Source organism: Schistocerca piceifrons, chromosome 2 (genome assembly GCF_021461385.2).
Source record: "Schistocerca piceifrons isolate TAMUIC-IGC-003096 chromosome 2, iqSchPice1.1, whole genome shotgun sequence".
NCBI lineage: Eukaryota > Metazoa > Arthropoda > Insecta > Orthoptera > Acrididae > Schistocerca > Schistocerca piceifrons.
In genome coordinates, this window is record NC_060139.1 from 1,006,307,583 (window position 1) to 1,006,331,715 (window position 24,133).

A 24,133-nucleotide genomic window follows, 5' to 3' on the forward strand; every position below is an offset into this window, starting at 1 on the left:
CCACGACGTTTGGAACGCAGATTTCCTGCAAACTTCGTACACTCGTAGTACTGCATGAGGACAACAAAATGTGTAAGCAGTAGCTCCTACTTCTCAAGCGTTGTTGAAAATCGCAAGATAATTTTGGTCGTCAAATATATAACCGCGCGTGGCCATTTTTACCATGAAGCGGCGGCAGCCGAGTGGTTAGCGCTCAAGCTCCGTAATCACTGGATCGAGTCCCGTTCGTCTGTTTTTTTTTATTTTCATCACAGTCATTTTCTTTACTGTTTATATTACAATTGATATAATGGGAAAAATACGTGTAGTCGGATGAACTTTTATTAAATTGACAATGTTATTAGGCAGTCTACTAATTTTTATTGTAACACATAATATAATATTCATAACTATCGACTAGTAAACGACCAAACGCATAAAGTGATACTGAAAATGTATGCTCCGCTATTTGAGAAATCCCTTATACCTAGAAGGAGCCCAAAAAGACTTGTTAACTCCAAGTTCTGACCTGTACAGACGGCTTTCGAAAGATGTACAATTAATCGTCGCTTTCGACATTGCGAGTACAAGTAGCAGGATGGTATTTTTCGTAAAAACATGGAAAGTTAAACGGCACCATCTGTACTGAATAAACGCTATGTTTCCACATACGCAACGTCTTTTGAAGTTTTCCGTGGATAAACAAACCTCGTTAATATTTTCAAAAACCTCTCTATATCCAAACAGATATAGGTGTAAAAGGACTGCAGTAGACGGCAGATGTTCAGTACTACTATAACGGAGTAATCTGATCTCCATCTCTTCTGGCAAGTAGTCCTTATGTTATGTAACAGCACTAACAGGTATTTATTACTATACTTAACTTATTTATTAATTTTATTTCTAGAAATGTCACACGATCCATCCTTTGAAGCTGTAGAGACTTTGGACACCAATTCTAGTTATTCTCTTCAATCTATATGAGATGCAAGGGCAATGTTGGAATGGGATTCAGACGAATCTGATGATATTATTACATACTCAGATGAAGAATCAAATAGAACTATCACTGATTTACAAATAAAAGAACGTTTGAAACATATTTCTTTTAAAGGTACAAATGATATACGAAGTATAAAGCCATTGAACTATAGAACTATACCTCGACCTGATGTATATTCTTTTGAATTAATGTGGCCTAAATGTGTTTTTAATTCACGCATTCGTCAAGTTATTGAAAAAACAACTTATGATATATATCCCAAAGATAATAATTTTCAGTGGTCATTTGACTGGAAATTAAAAGAATTTAGAAGATATGATCATTTTATGCGGTATTTGTCTATAATACCAGATATACGTTGTGTAAAATGGTAACGACCAAAACAATATAAGTTTCCAATTACAGAAATTATTTTGGTCAATTGTATATACCGTGTGTGTAATATTGGAAAACTCCATGTTTTTTGTAATAGTGAATTGCATACAAGACAAGTGGAACCGTTCCAAAAACCATAACATTTCCTTAATTTCTGAAATATGTTCAAATTCGAAAGCAATTGGTCACATAACGTCTTCAGGCAAAACCAATATATAAACAATTATAGAATCATTACAAATTTTTATAGAAAATTCACACAAAACATAAAACATGGAAAATTCGTCTTTCTCTTCCTCGAAAAAGCAGGAAGTAATAGAGAACACATCCACTTCATTCACAACTGTAAACGACGTAACGAATCATGCAGATGTATCTTCCACAACAGCATCACTTCTATCTTTGGGCAGGCCGAATTTACTAGAGTCATCGGACCTTATGACTTCGAGGAAAAATCAATCTCCTCAAGTATTTCATTGCGAAAGCAAACCATGCATAACGCAGTATTTCCTTAAAAATCGGCGCTGCTAATTGGTTATGTAGTATCGAGTGTATTTTAAAAGCGTCTTCCGAGAAGCAGTTTCTTGTTATCTTTCGATTAAACACGAACAATTTTCAAGACACGGAGAAGCACACTTTTTCAGTATCACTCTATGCGTTTGGTCATTTACTAGTCGATAGTTATGAATATTATTTTATTTGTGATAATAAAAATTAGTAGACTGCAAATAACATTGTAAATTTAATAATGGTTCATCCGATTACAGGTATTTTTCCCATTATATCAATTGTAATATAAGTAGTAAAGGAAATGACTGTGTTGAAAATAAAAAAATGACGAACGAAGCTCGATCCAGCGATCCAGCGATTACGGGGCTCGAACGCCAACCACTTTGTTTTAAATTTCATTTTGTTCTACATTGCTCGTTGAATCTGTTCAGGGCGGACGTCCGATGACACCCATTCAGTTTGGCCGTTGATCCGTTCGCTCACTTGTTTCTTTTTTATTAGAAATGGTAGCTAACTCTCTGTCCGAACATGCTGAGCTACCGTGGCGGCACCACTTGACTGCCGCCACTTCATGGTAAAAATAGCCACGCACAGATATATATTTGACTACCGAAATTATCTTGCGATTTCTCAGTAACGCTTGAGAAGTACGCGCTGCTGCTTACACATTTTGTTGGCCTCATGGAGTACTACGAGTGTACGAAGTTTGCAGTAAATCCGCGTTCCAAACGTTTTTGCCTCCCCTTGTAAGAACTAGGGGACTGATGACATCAGATGTTAAGTCCCATAGTGTTCAGAGCCATTTCAACCATTTTTTGAATCAGTATCTCCTATATAGGTCGGAATATATAAAACGTTTATCCTCAGCAAGAACTAACCTGTTAAATAGTAGTGTTTAAAACCATTTATATTTAACTCAACAGAAAAAACTTATTTTGTGTGAGCAGATAAATGGGACACCCTGCATATATTCTTAACGTGGTTACTTCTTTTTTGATAATATTTGTATACTACGTTTTTATACCATTTAACTTTTCTCGTCGGCTTGGAGACAAAAGATCTTGTCATACGACGATTCCTGCAATACGCATACATATATACACTCCTGGAAATGGAAAAAAGAACACATTGACACCGGTGTGTCAGACCCACCATACTTGCTCCGGACACTGCGAGAGGGCTGTACAAGCAATGATCACACGCACGGCACAGCGGACACACCAGGAACCGCGGTGTTGGCCGTCTAATGGCGCTAGCAGCGCAGCATTTGTGCACCGCCGCCGTCAGTGTCAGCCAGTTTGCTGTGGCATACGGAGCTCCATCGCAGTCTTTAACACTGGTAGCATGCCGCGACAGCGTGGACGTGAACCGTATGTGCAGTTGACGGACTTTGAGCGAGGGCGTATAGTGGTCATGCGGGAGGCCGGGTGGACGTACCGCGGAATTGCTCAACACGTGGGGCGTGAGGTCTCCACAGTACATCGATGTTGTCGCCAGTGGTCGGCGGAAGGTGCACATGCCCGTCGACCTGGGACCGGACCGCAGCGACGCACGGATGCACGCCAAGACCGTAGGATCCTACGCAGTGCCGTAGGGGACCGCACCGCCACTTCCCAGCAAATTAGGGACACTGTTGCTCCTGGGATATCGGCGAGGACCATTCGCAACCGTCTCCATGAAGCTGGGCTACGGTCCCGCACACCGTTAGGCCGTCTTCCGCTCACGCCCCAACATCGTGCAGCCCGCCTCCAGTGGTGTCGCGACAGGCGTGAATGGAGGGACGAATGGAGACGTGTCATCTTCAGCGATGAGAGTCGCTTCTGCCTTGGTGCCAATGATGGTCGTATGCGTGTTTGGCGCCGTGCAGGTGAGCGCCACAATCAGGACTGCATACGACCGAGGCACACAGGGCCAACACCCGGCATCATGGTGTGGGGAGCGATCCCCTACCCTGGCCGTACACCACTGGTGATCGTCAAGGGGACACTGAATAGTGCACGGTACATCCAAACCGTCATCGAACCCATCGTTCTACCATTCCTAGACCGGCAAGGGAACTTGCTGTTCCAACAGGACAATGCACGTCCGCATGTATCCCGTGCCACCCAACGTGCTCTAGAAGGTGTAAGTCAACTACCCTGGCCAGCAAGATCTCCGGATCTGTCCCCCATTGAGCATGTTTGGGACTGGATGAAGCGTCGTCTCACGCGGTCTGCACGTCCAGCACGAACGCTGGTCCAATTGAGGCGCCAGGTGGAAATGGCATGGCAAGCCGTTCCACAGGACTACATCCAGCACCTCTACGATCGTCTCCATGGGAGAATAGCAGCCTGCATTGCTGCGAAAGGTGGATATACACTGTACTAGTGCCGACATTGTGCATGTTCTGTTGCCTGTGTCTGTGTGCCTGTGGTTCTGTCAGTGTGATCATGTGATGTATCTGACCCCAGGAATGTGTCAATAAAGTTTCCCCTTCCTGGGACAATGAATTCACGGTGTTCTTATTTCAATTTCCAGGAGTGTATATATATATATATATATATATATATATATATATATATATATATATATATATATAGAGAGAGAGAGAGAGAGAGAGAGAGAGAGACCTTCTGTTTTCTTGTGCTTGTCAGTTATTACCTTTCAAAGTATGATACAGCAAGCGTAAGTGGACGTCGAGTGCGCTGTTGATTCCAGAGCTCCTCTTATCCGAAGGCTCTGTATAAAAAGTACATGGTGAAATTTAATTTCTTGACCTAATTCATACTATTTCATGATGTTGAGAATCCATATAACTTCAGTGGACGTATCACTAGCAAACCAAGCATGGTTACCCGGTTGCTGAATATGTATGGGAATTGTATGTACGTTCTATTCTTCTCCTGCCCCCTCTCTCAGTCCATCTCCTCCTCCTCTCCTTCTCCTTGTCCATGTCCTCCCCTTCCCCCCTAACATTATTCCCTCTCCTCCCCCTTCCCCAGCCTTTCCATTTCGTGCTGACCCCTCTTCTTGACCATCTCCTTCCTCTCCCACTCACTATCCAATTTCTTCCCCTCCTCCACCCTGTCCACCTCTTCTTTACCCGCTCCACTTTGGCTTTGATCCTTGTTTACAGTTATTGCAGACGAAAGCACGATTGGGAAGTAAAGTCATTTAAAATCAAAAGGTAGATCAGTTGGGATTATTAGTATAAGGGATATAGGAGTGAGCTCTGCAGCTACTGGATGTGTGCCGATGGTACCTTCAGTGACGGTATTTACCAGTTTAATCTGGGAACGGTTAGGATTGCCAGGTGCTGGATAATTTAGATCTCATAGTACGGTACTTTTCTACTTCTAAGTCGATAAGCCATAGACAAAACCCTTCTCTTTCCTTTTAAACGTGACTGAAACGAAGAAATCAACACTGTTGTGTATAAAGTATTGGTTTGAATCAGAAGAAAGAATATATGGAAGATATATTGGAACAAATAAGCCCTCTGTCACAAATATTAAGTCAAAATTGACCTGGTTTCGACGCTACTATGAGCATCGTCTTCAGAATCGGACTAACTGTTCTAAAACATATTAGTTATATAGTACATTAATAAAATTAAAGTTTGTACTGACTGGAAAAGATGCAGTACTTACAAGTCACATATTAAAAACGATCTAAGCCGGAAAAGCGACGTCATGAACAGTTGTGAGATGGCGAGCCGATAAGGGCTGCTAGTACTGTGAACAAGGGTGCAACGAGACTCTAATAGAGTTGGGCAACACAATTCTTTTTCCCGATTCGATTCCTACAATTCAGTCTCACATTGCGAATCGATTCCGACGATTCTCTAGCGATTCATTCTAGTCTGCGATGGCACGATTCTTACGGAATGCACAAAGTTCTACATCTTACTCACAGATGGCCGGACATGTCTGAAATTTTCAATGCGGTTAGAATCGAACTGTGTCATGATAAGATATGCCAGAAATAGTTTATTTGTGAGTAAACATGCATATAACGTTACAAGTGTGATTTTCGATTTAAATGTGTAATACCTTAATTGATGAAAGGTCACATTTGATTCGATTGCATCTATTGTGTTACTTCAGTATGCCAGGAAAGAGGAGTCGATTTGTGCGAAAGGTGGTGCAAAATTGCTTCCTTTGTTCACACGCATCCTCCACTTGACTGCCATCTGGCGGTCGTAATCATTCGGCACGACTCGGCATGATTCGGAAGTTGCCTTCAAAGCATAGCGTACTAAGAATCGATGAATCGTTGAACTTGGAATCGTCACGACTTGGAAACACGCAATCATTCTTACGATTCTTTTGAACGACGATTCGTCCGTATCATGATTCGATTCTTACGATTCTTTATTTAGAGTCGTTCAAATTAACGGCTCATTCACGAATCGCCACAACTGTAATGTCTAGTAGCTCTTCTCGCGCCTCTATTGAACTTGTTAAATTGTATTGCAGAATGAAACTATTTGAGGTTTCATTTGTATGCATAAAAGTTACACCTCATGCTTTCACCTGAGAACATGTCAACTCCTAAATATGTACGATAATGTTCAGAGTGGCTGAAATGGCCTAGATCCAGCATAAATAGCAACATGACCTCTTGAGTGAGTTTCACATTCGACAACGTTTACAAGCTGACCTCCTTGTACGTTGCTCAATCCTTAGAACCAATTTCCAAGGTCGTCTTCGAAAACTAAGATCCATCACTCTCTTTCCCATTAGTCTTACCGTATATTATGTAGAGTAATTATTGAAGCACACAGAACACATAGTTCACTTAATCAGCGGCACGATTACAACGTTTCCCTCCAGAAGTGCGCCTTTGTTTTCCTGTAACTTATTATTATACCTTTGCTGCAAGTTTATCCCCATTATGACCTAGTAATTCTACATCTATTATGGACGTTTTGCAGCTTTGTGGTTTGAATGATTGTACAGTTTCTGTCGTGATTTTTGTTTGTCGAAATTGCATTGATAACACGATCATCTTCAAACTTCAGGAAAATAATTAATTTACAATTCCTTAGTTGAATTTTTATGTCAGATTTCATTCATTCATACTAAAGCACCAACATCAAGACATATATTGAATAGTGCATAAGAAATTCATTAGTTATTAATTTTCTGCTAGTGGTGATCAAAATGGCTTTGAGCACTATGCGACCTAACATCTATGGTCATCAGTCCCCTAGAACTTAGATCTACTTAAACCTAACTAACCTAAGGACATCACACAACACCCAGTCATCACGATGCAGAGAAACTAGTGGTGATCCACTGCCTTTTTATGTAAATTTCTTTTTTCTGAACATATCTCCTAATGCATTGTTTAACACTACTGTCACCAATGCACTCTTTCACATATGATAGCTCAGAGAATTACGGCACAGTATTTTTTCACCATTGGATTGTGTAAATACACTGTCACGTTTTCACCTGTTTTCTTTGTTATTGGGCACTGTTGTAATCTTTTGTCACTATATAAACAGTGTGCTGATTAAAGATAGAGAGAGACGTAACGAATGGGTCTGCCAATGTCTGTGTCATATGGCGTCGCGACAGTCCTTCGGTTTTAAATGTAGAATTACAGCTGAGAATAGTGATCTGTACAATGTACAGATCTCAAACTGGTACACTAATTGGTATGGACACTCCCTGCCGTTCCTGCTGCTGCTGTCCTAACATGAAAGCAGAACCAATGGACGTCGAATATATCACTTGGAGCATTGGTATCAGATTGCGCAAGAGGTTGTATCCGATGCACGCAAGAGTACCAAATTTGCAAATCTAAGTGGGAGAGATGGAAATAGCAAACAGTTTAGAAAAGAAATTGCGGAAGAAGACAGTGATGCCTCCTGGGACCTCAAGTCAATCAGTGAGTGGGAATATATCACGTCCACTTATTTTTCATATTTCATTTATCAAAGGTAACTGATCTTTATACCGGTATATAGCCCACAGAAGGGGCCATGTCAAAATAAAGCGTATAGTGGACCTCTTCCACAAAAAAGACTATAAGCTGTAAATAAAAATCTGCAATACATATCTGAGGAGTAGAAACCATTTTACAACAGTACCCGCGAGTGGCCAGGGAAGAACATGCAAAAGAAAAGGTGAAGCATACCGACCATGGTGCTTTTAATTGTGGTTGCAGTTTCGGTACATTCTGAATGCATCTAGTTTCTTGTAAGACACTTTTATGACTATAATGAACACGAGTAATACAGTGAGGTGACAAAAGACATGAGGTACATGCTAATATTATGTCGGACATCGTCCTGCCCGGTGTAGTGCAACAACGGGAAGTATTATACGCATATCAAGTCGTAGGAAGTCCCTTGGAGAAATAATGGGTCATGCTACCTCTACAACCGCCCGCAATCGGGAAAGTGTTGCCGGTACATGATGTTTTGCACGATCTGACCTCTCGATTACGTCCAATAAATGTTCGATGGAATTAATATCGGGCGATGTGGGTGGCCAAATTTTTCGTTCGAATTGTCCAGGAACTATGTGGCCTGGTGAGACGACAGCGTTGTTTGAGCAATGAACACCATGAATCTGCGATAATGATCGTAGTAAAAGAAATGAACTAGAGTTTGTGCTATAGTCGGGACGCGAAACCACGCCTTCTTGCTTGCTAAGCAGGAGTTCTAACCATTACACCACCACAGTACAACGATCAACCTCGCTGCACAAACTACCCAATTGTAGTGCCCTCCCCAACACAAACATCATTTCACATCTTCCGCTTATTTTCCCTTACATAGTCACTACGTCCAGGGCTCTCCGACGTTGGAATAGCACCCCAGCGTTGGACATAATGGGAAAGTCCTGCACCATAGATCATCTTAAAATTAAATGTTTCCCTGAGACTTTTAAGTCTCTTGATTATCTCTGAATACCATTGTACTGTGGTGGTGTAATAGTCAGCATTTTTGCCTAGCGAGCAAGAAGACGCCGGTTCGAGTCCCGGCCGCAGCACAAATTTTAGTTCTTTTCTTCTGCTTCGATCATTATCGTAGATAATGAAGAGACTTAAATGTCTCAGGTCAACATTTAATTGTAAGACCATGGACGGCTGCAAATGGTATCCAAGTAGCCGTACATAGCCATTTCCACTCAATGATCGGTCAAGTAGGACCTGAGGATCCAGTCCATTCCACGTAAATACAGCCCTCACACCACACACCACCGTGGAGCGACCACCTGCTTGCACAGTACCCTCTTGACAACTTGAGACCATAGCTTCGGGGGGGTGGAGAGGGGGGAGTCTCTACCTCACTCGAACCCTACCGTGAGATGTACCTGCTGAAATCGGGTTGCACTGACGGTGATGTGCTTTTAACAAAGGCACTGACCTCGGTCGTCCCCTGCCATAGCCCATTAACGCTACATTTAGCAGCACTGTCCTAACGAATGCTTTCATCGTACGTCCCACGTTTTCTGCGATTATACCACGCAGTGTTACTTGTCTGACTGCGCTGACAATTCTATGTCTGTGGTGAGAGGTAATGTCGCAGACTTGGTGCTCTCGGAACACTCATGTCACAATGGATCTGAATTCCCTCAGATTTCCGAAACTGAAAGTCCCATGCGTCTAGTTCCAACTACCTTTCCGCGTTCAAAATCTTAATTTTCCTCGTGAGACCACAGTCAAGTTGAAAACCTTTTCAAATGAATCACATGAGTACACGTAACAATACAGAGCCATTTTATATGTTGTGTGCGTGATACTAGCGCCATCTGTGTATGTGTATATCGCTGTCTCATGAATTTTGTCACCTCATTGTATAAACATGCGTAACACAATCCTTCCGCTGCATACAGAACTCTCGTTGCGTAACCAACATCGCCAAATTCGAAGAAGGTTCATCACCACTACGTTTAATGTGGATTACTAACCACACTCGATGGTTAGATTGTATTGTAATGGTGTATGTTATTTCATGCTGGGCCAATTGCCACACATCAATTCCATGAACAATGTTTATACCCGAGGCGTCGTACAACAGTTTTTTGTGTCTCGTGAAAAATTTACTTTCTTGGACATAACCCCTTTTCTATTCTCCGAATCCTAGGATTAACTCATTCTGAGATACATGACCCTTTATGCTTGACTTTTCTCATGGGCAAAAATATTTCTTTTTTAGGGTCAGTCTTCTCACTGGCTTTATGTGCTCAGTCACGAATTCGTCTCGCGCGCCACTCTCATAATCTAAGATAAACATTTACGCTCAGTGACGTCACTTATTTGCTGAATGTATCCAAGCCTATTACTATAGTTTCTGCCATCCTCGGTTCCCTCTTGTGCCAAGGAAACTGTTCACCGATGTCTTAAAACATGTATTATATTATGTCTCTTCTTCTAGTCACTGTCTGTCAAATTACCCTTTTCACGCCAATTTCATTTTGTATTCTGTATACATAGCCGCTTCTACTCTCCTCTTTACTTGTGTTACCACCGTCCACTCCACTTCGAGATAATAACTGGCACATTCTAAGAAATTTCTTATTCAAATTAAGGCTTATATTTGGTACCATTAGACTTCTTTTGCCTGTTACATTTTCTTCTTATAACCTCTTCGTATCGTACATCATACGTTATTTTGCTTCCAATGTTGCAAAATCCCTTCGCTTCGTTTAGTATGTGGTCCACAATTTTAATTAGTTTCTAGCTAATCTCACCTCATAATCCTCACTGCTTGTGACTTTATTTCGGTTTCCGTCACTGTCAATCCATATTTTATACTCATTAGATGATTCCATTACCCAGTTCCAACAATTCTTCTTCACTGTTAGGAAGGATAGTAACGTCATCATCGCATCTTCCCATTAATAACCTCTTATTAGAAATTTTAATACCACGCCAGAGCTTCTTCTTTTACTTGCGTTATTGGTTCTTCGATGTTCGGGATCAGCAGTAAGGGAGAATGATTGCATCCCTCCTTTACCCAAACTGAATTCTAACACATTCTTCTTGATCTTCCACTCTAATTTTTTCTTCTTGCCGCGAGTAAATATTGTATATTATCTGAATTTCCCATTTGTTGAGTATTTATAACATAGTGCAACGGTTTACGTTGTCGAACGCTTATTCTTCGTCGAAACATCTAATGAAAGTGAAACTCCCTGGCAGATTAAAACTGTGTGCCGGACCGAGACTCGAACTTGCGATCTTTGCCTTTCGCGGGCAAGTGCTCTACCAACTCAGCTACCCAAGCACGACTCACGGACCGTCCTCACAGCTTTCATTCCGCCAGTATGAAAGTGTTTAAATCTTTCTCACGTCCTGCCTGCAGTATGAAATGTAACGAAAGGACTGCCTCTCTGGTGCCTCTGCCGTTCTTGAGACATAGCTGATTGTCAGTTAAGAGACACTCAAGGTTATTTTTGTTCTTTTGTATACGGGGTCACTCCAAAATAAATGCACACTATTTTTGTAAAAATACGGTTTTGATTCTGCATGTGTGAAAATTTTACAGTATGTAGATACATCCCTCCCGCTTGCTTTCAAACTTAGTTCAACCTCTTCCCGTGAGTGGCGCCGTCACAGGATGTCTTCAAGATGGGTGCTACACTTGATGTTCGTCAGAAGCAACGTGATGTCATAGAATTCCTCTGCTGTGAAAACGAGACAGAGGGAAAGATCCACAAGAGGTTGAAAAAGGTGTATGGAGATGCTGCTGCTGTCGATCGCAGTACGGTTAGTAGGTGGGCAAGCAGGTTACGTGATGAAAGCGGGCACGGCAATATTGAGGATTGTCCTCGCAGTGGTAGGCACTGCAGTGGTACTGCACACCCTCCAGACAATGTACAGAGAGTTAACGAATTGGTGACTGCTGAAAGAGGCATCAACGGTGAACGAATTGTCACGCTACGTTGGGATAGGGGAAGGAAGTATTTGCAGAATACGGGAAGTGCTGGCATTAAAAAAGGTTTGTGCCTGGTGGGTTCCCAGGATGTTGACAGTGGCTCACAAAGAAACAAACTAAATTAACAGAATCTTCCGTCGGTTCTTGGTAGAACAACATTTTAATAATACATGAAAAGCACCAGTTTGCTTTTGTTCTACAATATTGTTTTTATTGCTAAACGGTTTTCGGCTTACAAGGCCATCTTCAGACATTCACTAAGTATTATCACCAAAGAAGTTAAATGTTAGCAGACAACATTAGAAGAGAAGTAACACATCTAGAGTGAAGTAGAAACATACAGTGAGTAACATCTTTGCAATGAAATAATAAAACTGAACAGTACATAAATAACAATGGAGTTGACAGGAAAACTTTTAGCACAAAATTAGAATAGCATGCCTACATAATAGTTTCTATTAATAAACAAAACTAATAAAATAAGATAAAATTAGTACTAGACAAGGCTGCATCAAGAGGTATGAAACATGGAGAGTGATACACAACCAATTAAACAAGAAGAGACAGTTGTCAATGTAAATACAGAATACACGAGGGACTTAACCGATATCAATAAGATAAACAGAACTTAGTAAATGCAGGAAAACTGAGGTGTTTGAGGGAACCTACAGTTTGAGAGTGTGATGGTACTGCATCTTAACATTAACATTATAATAAGAGCAGTGGCTGTGTACCAGTTTACATTAAATAAATGAGCAAAGTAAAATATGAACAGTATTTGATGAGACAACTACAAGGGGAGTTAAACATGGACAGTAATACAAGTACAAGTTAAAAACAAACCCTTAACTATTGAAACTACAGCATATGTGGAATACAAAGACAACTGCAACAAATAAATCAACTCAATGACTACAGGAAAATGGGAATATGTAGGAAGAGAGAGTGTGGGAAGTAATGAACAACAAAGATGATTATATGAAGTTTAGGTGAGGGGAAGTGTTGAGTTGTGTCTGGTCATTCAGGATGAGATTTGGACTGTGAGCAAGATGTTTGGTAATTTCCAGGGCTTCCAGCAGGTTGAGTTTATGGCCTTTGTTTGCTAAGTGAAGTACATTGGACATTGGCTGGTAGTTGTGACCCTCACTCAGTACATGGTCAGCAAATGCAGAGTCTGAATTCTGGAACCTCCAGCTCCGTTCATGTTCAGCCAGCCTAGTTGATATGTCTCTGCCTGACTGACCAATGTAAAATTTGTCACAATCAGAACAGGTGATTTTGTATACCCCACTGTTGGCTAATAACTGGATCTTCTCTTTGCTATTAAAAACACACTGGGCTGTAGTGTTCCTGACATAGTAGGAAACCGTATACTTGCAGGATTTCAGTGCTTTGGCTAGAGTCTGTGATACCTGACCTAGAAATGGTAGAGTACACTATTTCTTGCAGACAGTGGATGGGGAGGCAGGTGGGGCATAGAGGAGGGGTATAATTTTCCGTTTTTGTTTCCTGAGGAAGATGTGGTCAATAAGAACTGGATTGTAGCCATTGGCTGAGGCAATAAATTTTATTGTATCCAACTCTGCTTTAAAATCATCTCTGGACATGGGGATAGATATGAGACGGTGTACTATTGAGTGGAAAGCTGCATGTTTATGAGCTATGGGGTGTTGTGAGCAAGAAGGTATTACTGTGTTTGTAGTTGTTGTTTTTCTGTACATTTTGAAACAATGTGTGTGTACTGATGTCAGTGGTGAGTTCTAAGAAGTTTATGGATTTGTTGCCAATTTCCATAGTGAACTGGATATTTTTATGTTGACTGTTTAGGTTTTTCAAGAATGTGTTGAGTTGTCTTGTAGTACCAGTCCACATACACGGGGCGTCATCTACATATCTAAACCAGTATTTGATGTTTGCTCTCAAAGGTTCTGTTTTTAGCAAATTTTGTTCAAAATGGTCCACAAATATTTCAGCCATCAGTGGACTAAGAGGGGAACCCATAGCTAAGCCGTCTAATTGTTTACAAAGAGTGGCTTGGAACTGGAAATAGTTCTGTGCAAGGCAGGTCTTTGTGGCCAGTCTCAAGTCATTCAATTCCACAGGATTGACATTAGACTTGTGCATCAGCTCTGTCAGAATGTCAATACATTCTACTACTGGTATGTTAGAAAACAAACTGCTAACATTAAAGGATACTAATTTATCACTGTTTGAGACAGATATAACTTTTAACTTGTTTACTAGGTCCACAGAGTTTGAAATACCATGCTTTGGTTTGAATTTAGTCTTGCTCTTAGTTAGGACGTCAATTTAACTGGCTATTTTGTAAGATGGAGCAGTGAATGATGATGCAACTGGACGAATAGGAACATCTTATTTATGCAGTTTAGGAAGCCCGTACATTCTAGGAGGCACTGGGTTCATATTAGCGAACGGTTTTACTTTAATTTTCAGAGAATATGCTTTTGCATGAAATGATTGTATATTTAACATCCTCTTTGAACAATTTAGTAGGGTCTTTAGGAAGGTCTTGGAAGCCTGTGGTATTCAGAAAATCATTAACATTATCCACATAATCACATTTGTTCAAAAGCACAATACTGTAGCCTTCATCAGATTTTGTGGCAACGATACCTTGGTGTTGTAATTTCTGGTTTAGGGACTTGAGGGTGTGAAAGTCAATAGACCGTGGGATGTCACACGCGAATTTGGTTTCGTTCTTTAGTGCATTGGCAACTATATGTTTTGCAGTGGTGTCTTTCGTTAAGGCATATTCAATATCAACTTTCATAACATCCAGTTGTTTTTCTGTTGGAGGGTGGGGAGGAGCATATTTAAAACCTTTCTCAAGCACTTTTTGTTCCTTTGGAGACAGAACCAAGTTCGATAAGTTAATTATACGTTGTGAAAAATTTTGTTTACAGTTTGAGGTTAGAGGTTCACCCACCTTCGTAATCATAGATAATTTCTTGTTCTGCCGCAAAAATACGTCGTGAATAAGATCACTTACACTTTGACGAACATGGACAGTAATACAAGTACAAGTTAAAAGCAAACCCTTAACTATTGAAACTACAGCATATGTGGAATACAAAGACAACTGCAACAAATAAATTAGCTCAATGACTACAGGAAAATGGGAATATGTAGGAAGAGAGAGTGTGGGAAGTAATGAACAACAAAGATGATTATATGAAGTTTAGGTGAGGGGAAGTGTTGAGTTGTGTCTGGTCATTTAGGATGAGATCTGGACTGTGAGCAAGATGTTTGGTAATTTCCAGGGCTTCCAGCAGGTTGAGTTTATGGTCTTTGTTTGCTAAGTGAAGTGCATGGGACACTGGCTGGTAGTTGTGACCCTCATTCAGTACATGGTCAGCAAATGCAAAGTCTGAATTCTGCAACCACCAGCTGCTTTCATGTTCAACCAGCCTAGTTGATATGTCTCTGCCTGACTGACCAATGTAAAATTTGTCACAATCAGAACAGGTGATTTTGTATACCCCACTGTTGGCTAATAACTGGATCTTCTCTTTGCTATTAAAAACACACTGGGCTGTAGTGTTCCTGACATAGTAGGAAACCCTATACTTGCAGGATTTCAGTGCTTTGGCTACAGTCTGTGATACCTGACCTAGAAATGGTAGAGTACACCACTTCTTGCAGACAGTAGATGGGGAAGCAGGTGGGGCATAGAGGAGGGGTATAATTTTCTTTTTGTTTCCTGAGCAAGATGTGGTCAATAAGAACTGGATTGTAGCCATTGGCTGAGGCAATAAATTTTATTGTATCTAACTCTGCTTTAAAATCATCTCTGGACATGTGGATAGATATGAGACGGTTTACCATTGAGTGGAATGCTGCATGTTTGTGAGCTATGGGGTGTTGTGAGCAAGAAGGTATTACTGTGTTTGTAGTTGTTGTTTTTCTGTAAATTTTGAAACAACGTGTGTGTGTACTGATGTCAATGGTGAGATCTGAGAAGTTTATGGATTTGTTGCCAATTTCCATAGTGAACTGGACATTTTTATGTTGACTGTTTAGGTTTTTCAAGAATGTGTTGAGCTGTCTTGTAGTACCAGTCCACATACACAGGACATTATCTACATATCTAAACCAGTATTTAATGTTTGCACTCAAAGGTTCTGGTTTTAGCAAATTTTGTTCAAAATGGTCCACAAATATTTCAGCCAACAGTGGACTAAGAGGGGAGCCGATAGCTAAGCCATCTAATTGTTTATAAAGAGTGGCTTGGAACTGGAAATAGTTCTGTGCAAGGCAGGTCTGTGTGGCCAGCCTCAAGTCATTCAATTCCACAGTATTGACATTAGACTTGTGCATCAGCTCTGTCAGAATGTCAATACATTCTACTACTGGTATGTTAGAAAACAAACTGCTGACATCAAAGGATACTAATTTATCACTGTGTGAAACAGATATACCTTTTAACTTTTTTACTAGGTCCTCAGAGTTTGAAATACCATGCTTTGGTTTGAATTTAGTTTAACTCCCCTTGTAGTTGTCTCATCAGATACTGTTCATATTTTACTTTGCTAATTTATTAATGTAAACTGGTACACAGCCATTGTTTTGATTATAATGTTAATGTCAAAATGCAGTACCACCACACTCTCAAACTGTACGTTCCCCGAAACACATCAGTTTTCCTGCATTTACTAATTTCTGTTTATCTTATTGATATTGGTTAAGTTCCTCGTGTATTCTGTATTTACATTGACAACTGTCTCTTCTCTTTTAATTGGTTGTGTATCACTCTCCATGTTTCATACCTCTTGATGCAGCCTTGTCTAGTACTAATTTTATCTTATTTTATTAGTTTTGTTTATTAATAGAATCTGTTATGTAGGCATGCTATTCCTATTTTGTGCTAAAGGTTTTCCTGTCAACTCCATTGTTATTTATGTACTGTTCAGTTTTTACTATTTCATTGCAAAGATGTTACTCACTGTATGTTTCTACTTCACTCTAGATGTGTTACTTCTCCTCCAATGTTGTCTGCTAACATTTAGCTTATTTGGTGATAATACTCAGTAAATGTCTGAAGATGGCGTTGTAGGCCGAAAACCGGTTAGCAATAAAAATAATATTGTAGAACAAAAGCAAACAAATTAAACGGTATTCAGCGAATTTGGAACAGTACGAGAATGGTGGAGATGAATTTCTTGGAAGAATGGTGACAGGTGATGAAACATGACTCCATCATTTGTCACCAGAGGCGAAGAGGCAATCAGTGGAGTGGCATCATGCAAATTCACCCAAGAAAAAAAATTCAAAACCACACCCTCTGCTGGAAAAGTTATGGCTACGGTGTTTTTCGATCCTGAAGGACTCTCGCTTGTGGACATCATGACAAGTGAAACTATCATAAATTCTGATGCATATGTGACGACACTGAAGAAACTTGAGCTCGACTGAGTCGTGTTCGACCACATCGGCAAAAGCAGGATGTTTTGCTGTTACACGACAATGCACGGCCACATGTCAGTCAAAAAACCATGGAAGCGATCACAAAACTCAGATGGACAACACTGAAACACCCGCCCTACAGTCCTGACCTGGCTCCATGTGACTATCTTCTCTTGGGGAAACTGAAAGACTCTCTTCGTGGAACAAGGTTTGAAGATAATGACTCACTTGTGCACGCTGCCAAACAGTGGCTCCAACAGGTTGGTCCAGAATTTTACCGTGCTGGTATACAAGCGCTTGTTCCAAGGTAGCGTAAGGCAGTTGAGAGGGATGGAAATTAAGTGGAGAAATGAAAATATTCGTCCTAAAGGATGTATCTACAGACATGTAGAATAAAAGATGGATTTAAAAAAATTAATGTGCATATCTTTTGGAGTGACCCTCGTACTATTCTTGTCAGTGATTTGGATACATAAGCTGTCAATCTGTTTGTGTTCAGGCCCCCTCGTGTATCTGCTCCTGTTATTTTCCGGATTGAGTGGAAAGTCCGGTGGTATACCTTCAAATGGTTCAAATGGCTCTGAGCACTATGGGACTCAACTGCTGAGGTCATAAGTCCCCTAGAACTTAGAACTACTTAAACCTAACTAACTTAAGGACATCACACACATCCATGCCCGAGGCAGGATTCGAACCTGCGACAGTAGCAGTCGCGCGGCTCCGGACTGAGCGCCTAGAACCGCTAGACCACCGCGGCCGGCGGTATACCTTCACTCTCACACATTTTACACATCAACTTGTTCAATTGTCTGACTGACATTTTCTTTAATGGTTTTTAAGATGGTTATAAAATAGCTGATAGACCGAAAAAGTAGTCACTAGACGTCAATGAAGCTCTTTTATTCAAATGATCTGCTACATTAATAACACAGTTTTATATTACATTTGTGAAAGCATACAGAGGCATTCAGGCACAAAGGTTTCAAAACCAAGGTACGCAGAAAATTTGCTTACATACATACGTACTTCAATGCATTATACACTAAAAGGACAAAAGATTCCTAATATCGTGTCGGACTTCCTTTTACCTGGCATAGTTTAGCAACTCGATGTGGCATGTACTCAACGAGTCATTAGAAGTACCCTCTAGAAATATTCAGCCATGCTACCACTATAGTCGTCATTAATTGCAAAAGTGTTGATGGTGCCGGATTTTGTGCATGAATTAACGTGTCCCATTAATTTTCGGTGGAAGTCATATCGGCCGATGTGTGTGGCCAAACCATTCACGCGAACTGTCCAGAATGTGCTTCAAGCCAATGGGGAACAGCTGTGACATGGCGCATTGTCATCTATCAAAATTCCGTCGTTATTTGGAAACATCAAGTCCACTAATGGCTGCAAATTGTCTCCAAGTAGACGCACTTAATAATTTTCAGACAATGATGGGTTCATTCCATGCAAATAAAGCCCACACCATTATGGAGCCACTTCCAGCTTGCACACTGCTTTGGTGGTAACTTGGGTCCATGGCCTCGAGGATTCTGCGCCACACTCTAAGCTTAGTATCAGCTGTTACCAACTGAAATCGGTACTCGTTTGACCTGCCCGCGGTTCTCCAGTCGTCTACGGTCCAACCGATATGCTCACGAGACCATGAACGCCGCACTTCGCAGCACTAACCTAACGGGTACGTTCGTCGTACGTCGCTGATTCATTTCTGAGGTTATTTCCGGCAATTTTGCCAGTCTGTTAGCACTGACAACTCTATGCAAACGCCGTTGCCGCCGGCCGTTAAGTGAAAGCCGTCGACCAATGCGTTATCCATTGTGAGAGGTAATGCATGAAATTTAGTATTGTCGGTACACTCTTGATACTGTGGATTGAGGAGTATATAATTCCCTAACTATATCAGAAATGGGATATCCCAGGTGTCTAGCTCCAACAACCATTCGGCGTTCAGAATCTGTTAATTTCCACCAAGCGCCCATTACCATGTCGAAAATCTTTCCATATGAATCACCTGACTGCAAATAACAATACAGTACCATTTTATACCTTGTGCACGCGATACTGCCGCCATCTGTACATGCGCATATCGCTACACCATAACCTTTGATGGCTCAGTGTAATTAGAAGTCTTTTCACTTATAAGACCATTAAGTTATTATATTCACATACTGAAATGTTAAGTAGACAGCTAGCAAAGCAGTCGATATGGGAACCCTGAACACCGCGTAAGTCACCTCGGTTGCGCTAGATGGCGTGTTTTCGTAGCCCGCCAAAACACCATAGTAAATCATTACTTTGTAAGACCCGAACCAATACAAATTTGACACTTTCGTGACAACGCCCGAGTGTGACACGGGCTTATTTGTATTGCCGAGTGGCCCGAGCCCGAGTGTGACTAGAGCTGCAATCATCTGCGGATTTTTCACTGCCCTCTAAGTTGGTAGAGCTTCCGTCGCATGTTATTGTCTCCGCCAAGCTTCCTGCATCATGTGCTGCCGTCTGTTGAGTGTTTCTCGCACTTTTTGCATGCGTGTAGCGTGAATTCCGATTACGGAAATTCTCGCGTTTTTCGCAAGTGTATCTAGTGACAGCAAGTGTGCATGATCGTTTTCTAAGAGAATTAGCTACATCATGGGCGAAATATTGAAGATATTTTAGCTCTTCTAGAAGAAGAATCATTGGGGGAAGTGGCAACAAAACGACTATTCACGTTGGTGTGTAGAATATATGAGTCTGGCGACATACCATCTGACTTTCGGAAAAGCATCATCCACACAATTCCGAACACGGCAAGAGCTGACAAGTGCGAGAATTATCGCACAATCAGCTTAACAGCTCATGCATCGAAGCTGCTTACAAGAAGAATATACAGAAGAATGGAAAAGAAAATTGAGAATGCGCCAGGTGACGATCAGTTTGGCTTTAGGAAAAGTAAAGGGACGAGAGAGGCAATTCTGACGTTACGGCTAATAATGGAAACAAGGCTAAAGAAAAATCAAGACACGTTCATAGGATTTGTCGACCTGGAAAAAGCGTTCGACAATATAAAATGGTGCAAGTTGTTAGAGATTCTGAAAAAAGTGGGGGTAAGCTATAGGGAGAGACGGGTCATATACAATATGTACAACAACCAAGAGGGAATAATGAGAGTGGACGATCAAGAACGAAGTGCTCGTATTAAGAAGGGTGTAAGACAAGGCTGTAGCCTTTCGCCCCTACTCTTCAATCTGTACATCGAGGAAGCAATGATGGATATAGAAGAAATGTTCAGGAGTGGAATTAAAATACAAGGTGAAAGGATATCAATGATACGATTCGCTGATGACATTGCTATCCTGAGTGAAAGTGAAGAAGAATTAAATGATCTGCTGAATGGAATGAACAGTCTAATGAGTATACAGTATGGTTTGAGAGTGAATCGGAGAAAGACGAAGGTAATAAGAAGTAGTAGAAATGAGAACAGTGAGAAACTTAACATCAGGATTGATGGTCACGAAGTCAATGAAGTTAAGGAATTCTGCTACCTAGGCAGTAAAATAATCAATGACGGACGGAGCAAGGAGGACATCAAAAGTAGACTCGCTATGGAAAAGAAGGCATTTCTGGCCAAGAGAAGTCTACTAATATCAAATACCGGCCTTAATTTGAGGAAGAAATTTCTGAGGATGTACGTCTGGAGTACAGCATTGTATGGTAGTGAAACAAGGACTGTGGGAAAACCGGAAGAGAAGAGAATCGAAGCATTTGAGATGTGGTGCTATAGACGAATGTTGAAAATTAGGTAGACTGACAAGGTAAGGAATGAGGAGGTTCTACACAGAATCGGAGAGGAATGGAATATGTGGAAAACACTGATAAGGAGAAGGGACAGGATGATAGGACATCTGCTAAGACATGAGGGGATGACTTCCATGGTACTAGAGGGAGCTGTAGAGGGCAAAAACTGTAGAGGAAGACAGAGATTGGAATACGTCAAGCAAATAGTTGAGGACGTAGGTTGCAAGTGCTACTCTGAGATGAAGAGGTTAACACAGGAAAGGAAATCGTGGCGGGCCGCATCAAACCAGTCAGTAGACTGATGACCAAGAAAAAAAGAAGAAGAGGTAGTAGACGATTCTGTTCTGAAGGAGATACTGAAGAATGGGAAAGTGTTTCAGATAATAAGGAACATTTACTGTTCGTAAGTTACCGAAGTGAAAAATATGTATTTACTGAGGTTTTATTTGATTTTCTCTTTGCGTGTATACGACAGACAACACTATTAAGATAAATATATCGTAATTTGCGGAGAATAGCAATGCTGATGAAATAAGTGAACAAGAGGAACAGGTACTGGTGCAAGAATGGGAGGCTATATCCCAACAGCTGCTCGACCACCTGATGCAGAGTATGCCAACCCGTTGTGCGGCCTGTGTACGTGTGCATGGTGACCATATCCCTTATAGATGTCGGGGTGCATGCACATGAAACATTGGCGTTTTGTTGCACATGTGTTTCGGAACTGTTTTCTCAACTTATCGCCAATACCGTGGACTTACAGATCGGTGTCGTGTGTGTTCCCTAAGTGCCTGTGCTATAAGCGCCAGTTTCGTGTAGTGCCACGTTGTGTGGCACCACACTCTGCAATTATCCTTATTTTGTGAGCATGAGTGTAAGTATATATGCTGAATTTACGTTGGTAACAGTGGGTTGTGTATGTTTATTGGCGCATGGTCAGTAACAAACAAAAAACTGCAGGATCAGAGTGACTGTGGTGTACACTTCTAGGCTTAAGAATTATTTGGCAGAACAACCTGCTCTGCAATACCCTTACAAGCTTTTCAGACTGTTTCTGACCACCCTGGATATTCCTGAGAGACTATCCCGGAAACCCTTGCGGGGCAGGTCCGGCCGCCTTGGTGCAGGTCGTATTACATTCGGCGCCACAGTGGGCTACTTGTGCGACGGATGGGGATTAAATGCGATGAAGACAACACAACACCCAGTCCGTGAGCGGAGAAAATCTCCGACCCAGCCGGCAATCTAACCCGGGCCCTTAGGACGATAATCCGTCACCATGACCGCTCAGCTATCGGGGCCGACACCGCAGTGATGAAGCATAAATAATAAACATTAATATCCACAAAGAGTTGCAACTTTCACCGAATGGTGTTGCTGTATTTTCTCCAGACGATTTTTTTGTTTACCGCAGATCATGCACAGTACATTTCGTCTAAAATAATTCTATATAGCTGCTTCAACCATTTCATTAACCTTCAGCTGCAATGAATCACTGCACTCTTCACATCTGATGACAAATATTAAAATGTAGCCAATTTTTTAAAGCATAAAATGGCTCTGAGCACTATGGGACTCAACTGCTGAGGTCATTAGTCCCCTAGAACTTAGAACTAGTTAAACCTAACTAACCTAAGGACATCACAAACATCCATGCCCGAGGCAGGATTCGAACCTGCGACCGTAGCGGTCTTGCGGTTCCAGACTGCAGCGCCTTTAACCGCACGGCCACTTCGGCCGGCTTTTAAAGCATAACCTCGCATGACAGCGTCTGTGTTTCACGTCTGAATTCGGGTGCGGCCTCTCTTCAGATAAATGCTTGAGGCCTGTCCATGAATACTGTTGACGCGCTGAATTTCCTACACGTTGTTCATAGGGACACCGTGTAGTCACCATAACGTTATCCTCCTCTCTGTAGTCGAGAGGTAGAAGTTCAAGAGTTCCTGAGAAATCCCTTCCCTCATTGTGCGCTGGAGTGGTCGACCCTGCAACCTCTGAATATTTTAGAACGAGGGAGTGTGCTTCAACCCCACAACAGCCTCGGGTCCATCCCGCTCCGTCTACCCTTCTGACTCACTAGAAACAAACAGGAGTGCAACACTTCGCAGCTGTCCGCGAACATTGGAAATTAGAAATACTATAGTGTGGTTATTTAAGTAATTTATAATCGACAAGGATGTTTTTTTATTTTCTGGGCTTGAGAAATAATGTTTAGAATCAGTAAAAGTTTCTCAGGAACAGTTGTCTTTTAAAATATTTTGAGCAGTGTTACGCCGATCTCAATAGTGGTAAAACGAAGGAACTCATGCTAATGAGGTAACTGAATCGCTTACAGATATTTCGCTGTAAGATCACTACAGTCATATACGTTGTGGTAGTTAAAAGCTGTCTTACCCAGGAGCATAACGCCCCGGTGAAACATTTTCTTTTACCCCTTCCTAAACATAAACATCGTTATTTGCCTACGGTCTACCAACAATAAAGCTGCATAATCGTTTCAAATTTTAACGAAGTATATGAATAACATATAGGCCTAACACGAAGCACATGTGCAACTTAAAAATTCAAAAATAATAAAATAACTACAACAGTTTAATAGCCTCTCGTACTGAAAAATTACTACAGAAACTCGTACATAATATGTGGTAAAAATATAAAGAAAATCGTTAGAGTTAATCTTTTTTTTTTTTGGTCGTCAGTCTACTGACTGGTTTGATGCGGCCCGCCACGAATTCCTTTCCTGTGCTAACCTCTTCATCTCAGAGTAGCACTTGCAACCTACGTCCTCAATTATTTGCTTGAAATATTCCAATATCTGTCTTCCTCTACAGCTTTTACCCTCTACAGCTCCCTCTAGTACCATGGAAGTCATTCCCTCATGTCTTAGCAGATGTCCTATCATCCTGTCCCTTCTCATTATCAGTGTTTTCCACATATTCCATTCCTCTCCGATTCTGCGTAGAACCTCCTCATTCCTTACCTTATCAGTCCACCTAATTTTCAACATCCGTCTATAGCACCACATCTCAAATGCTTCGATTCTCTTCTGTTCCGGTTTTTCCCACAGTCCATGTTTCACTACCATACAATGCTGTACTCCAGACGTACATCCTCAGAAATTTCTTCATCAAATTAAGGCCGGTAATTGATATTAGTAGACTGCTCTTGGCCAGAAA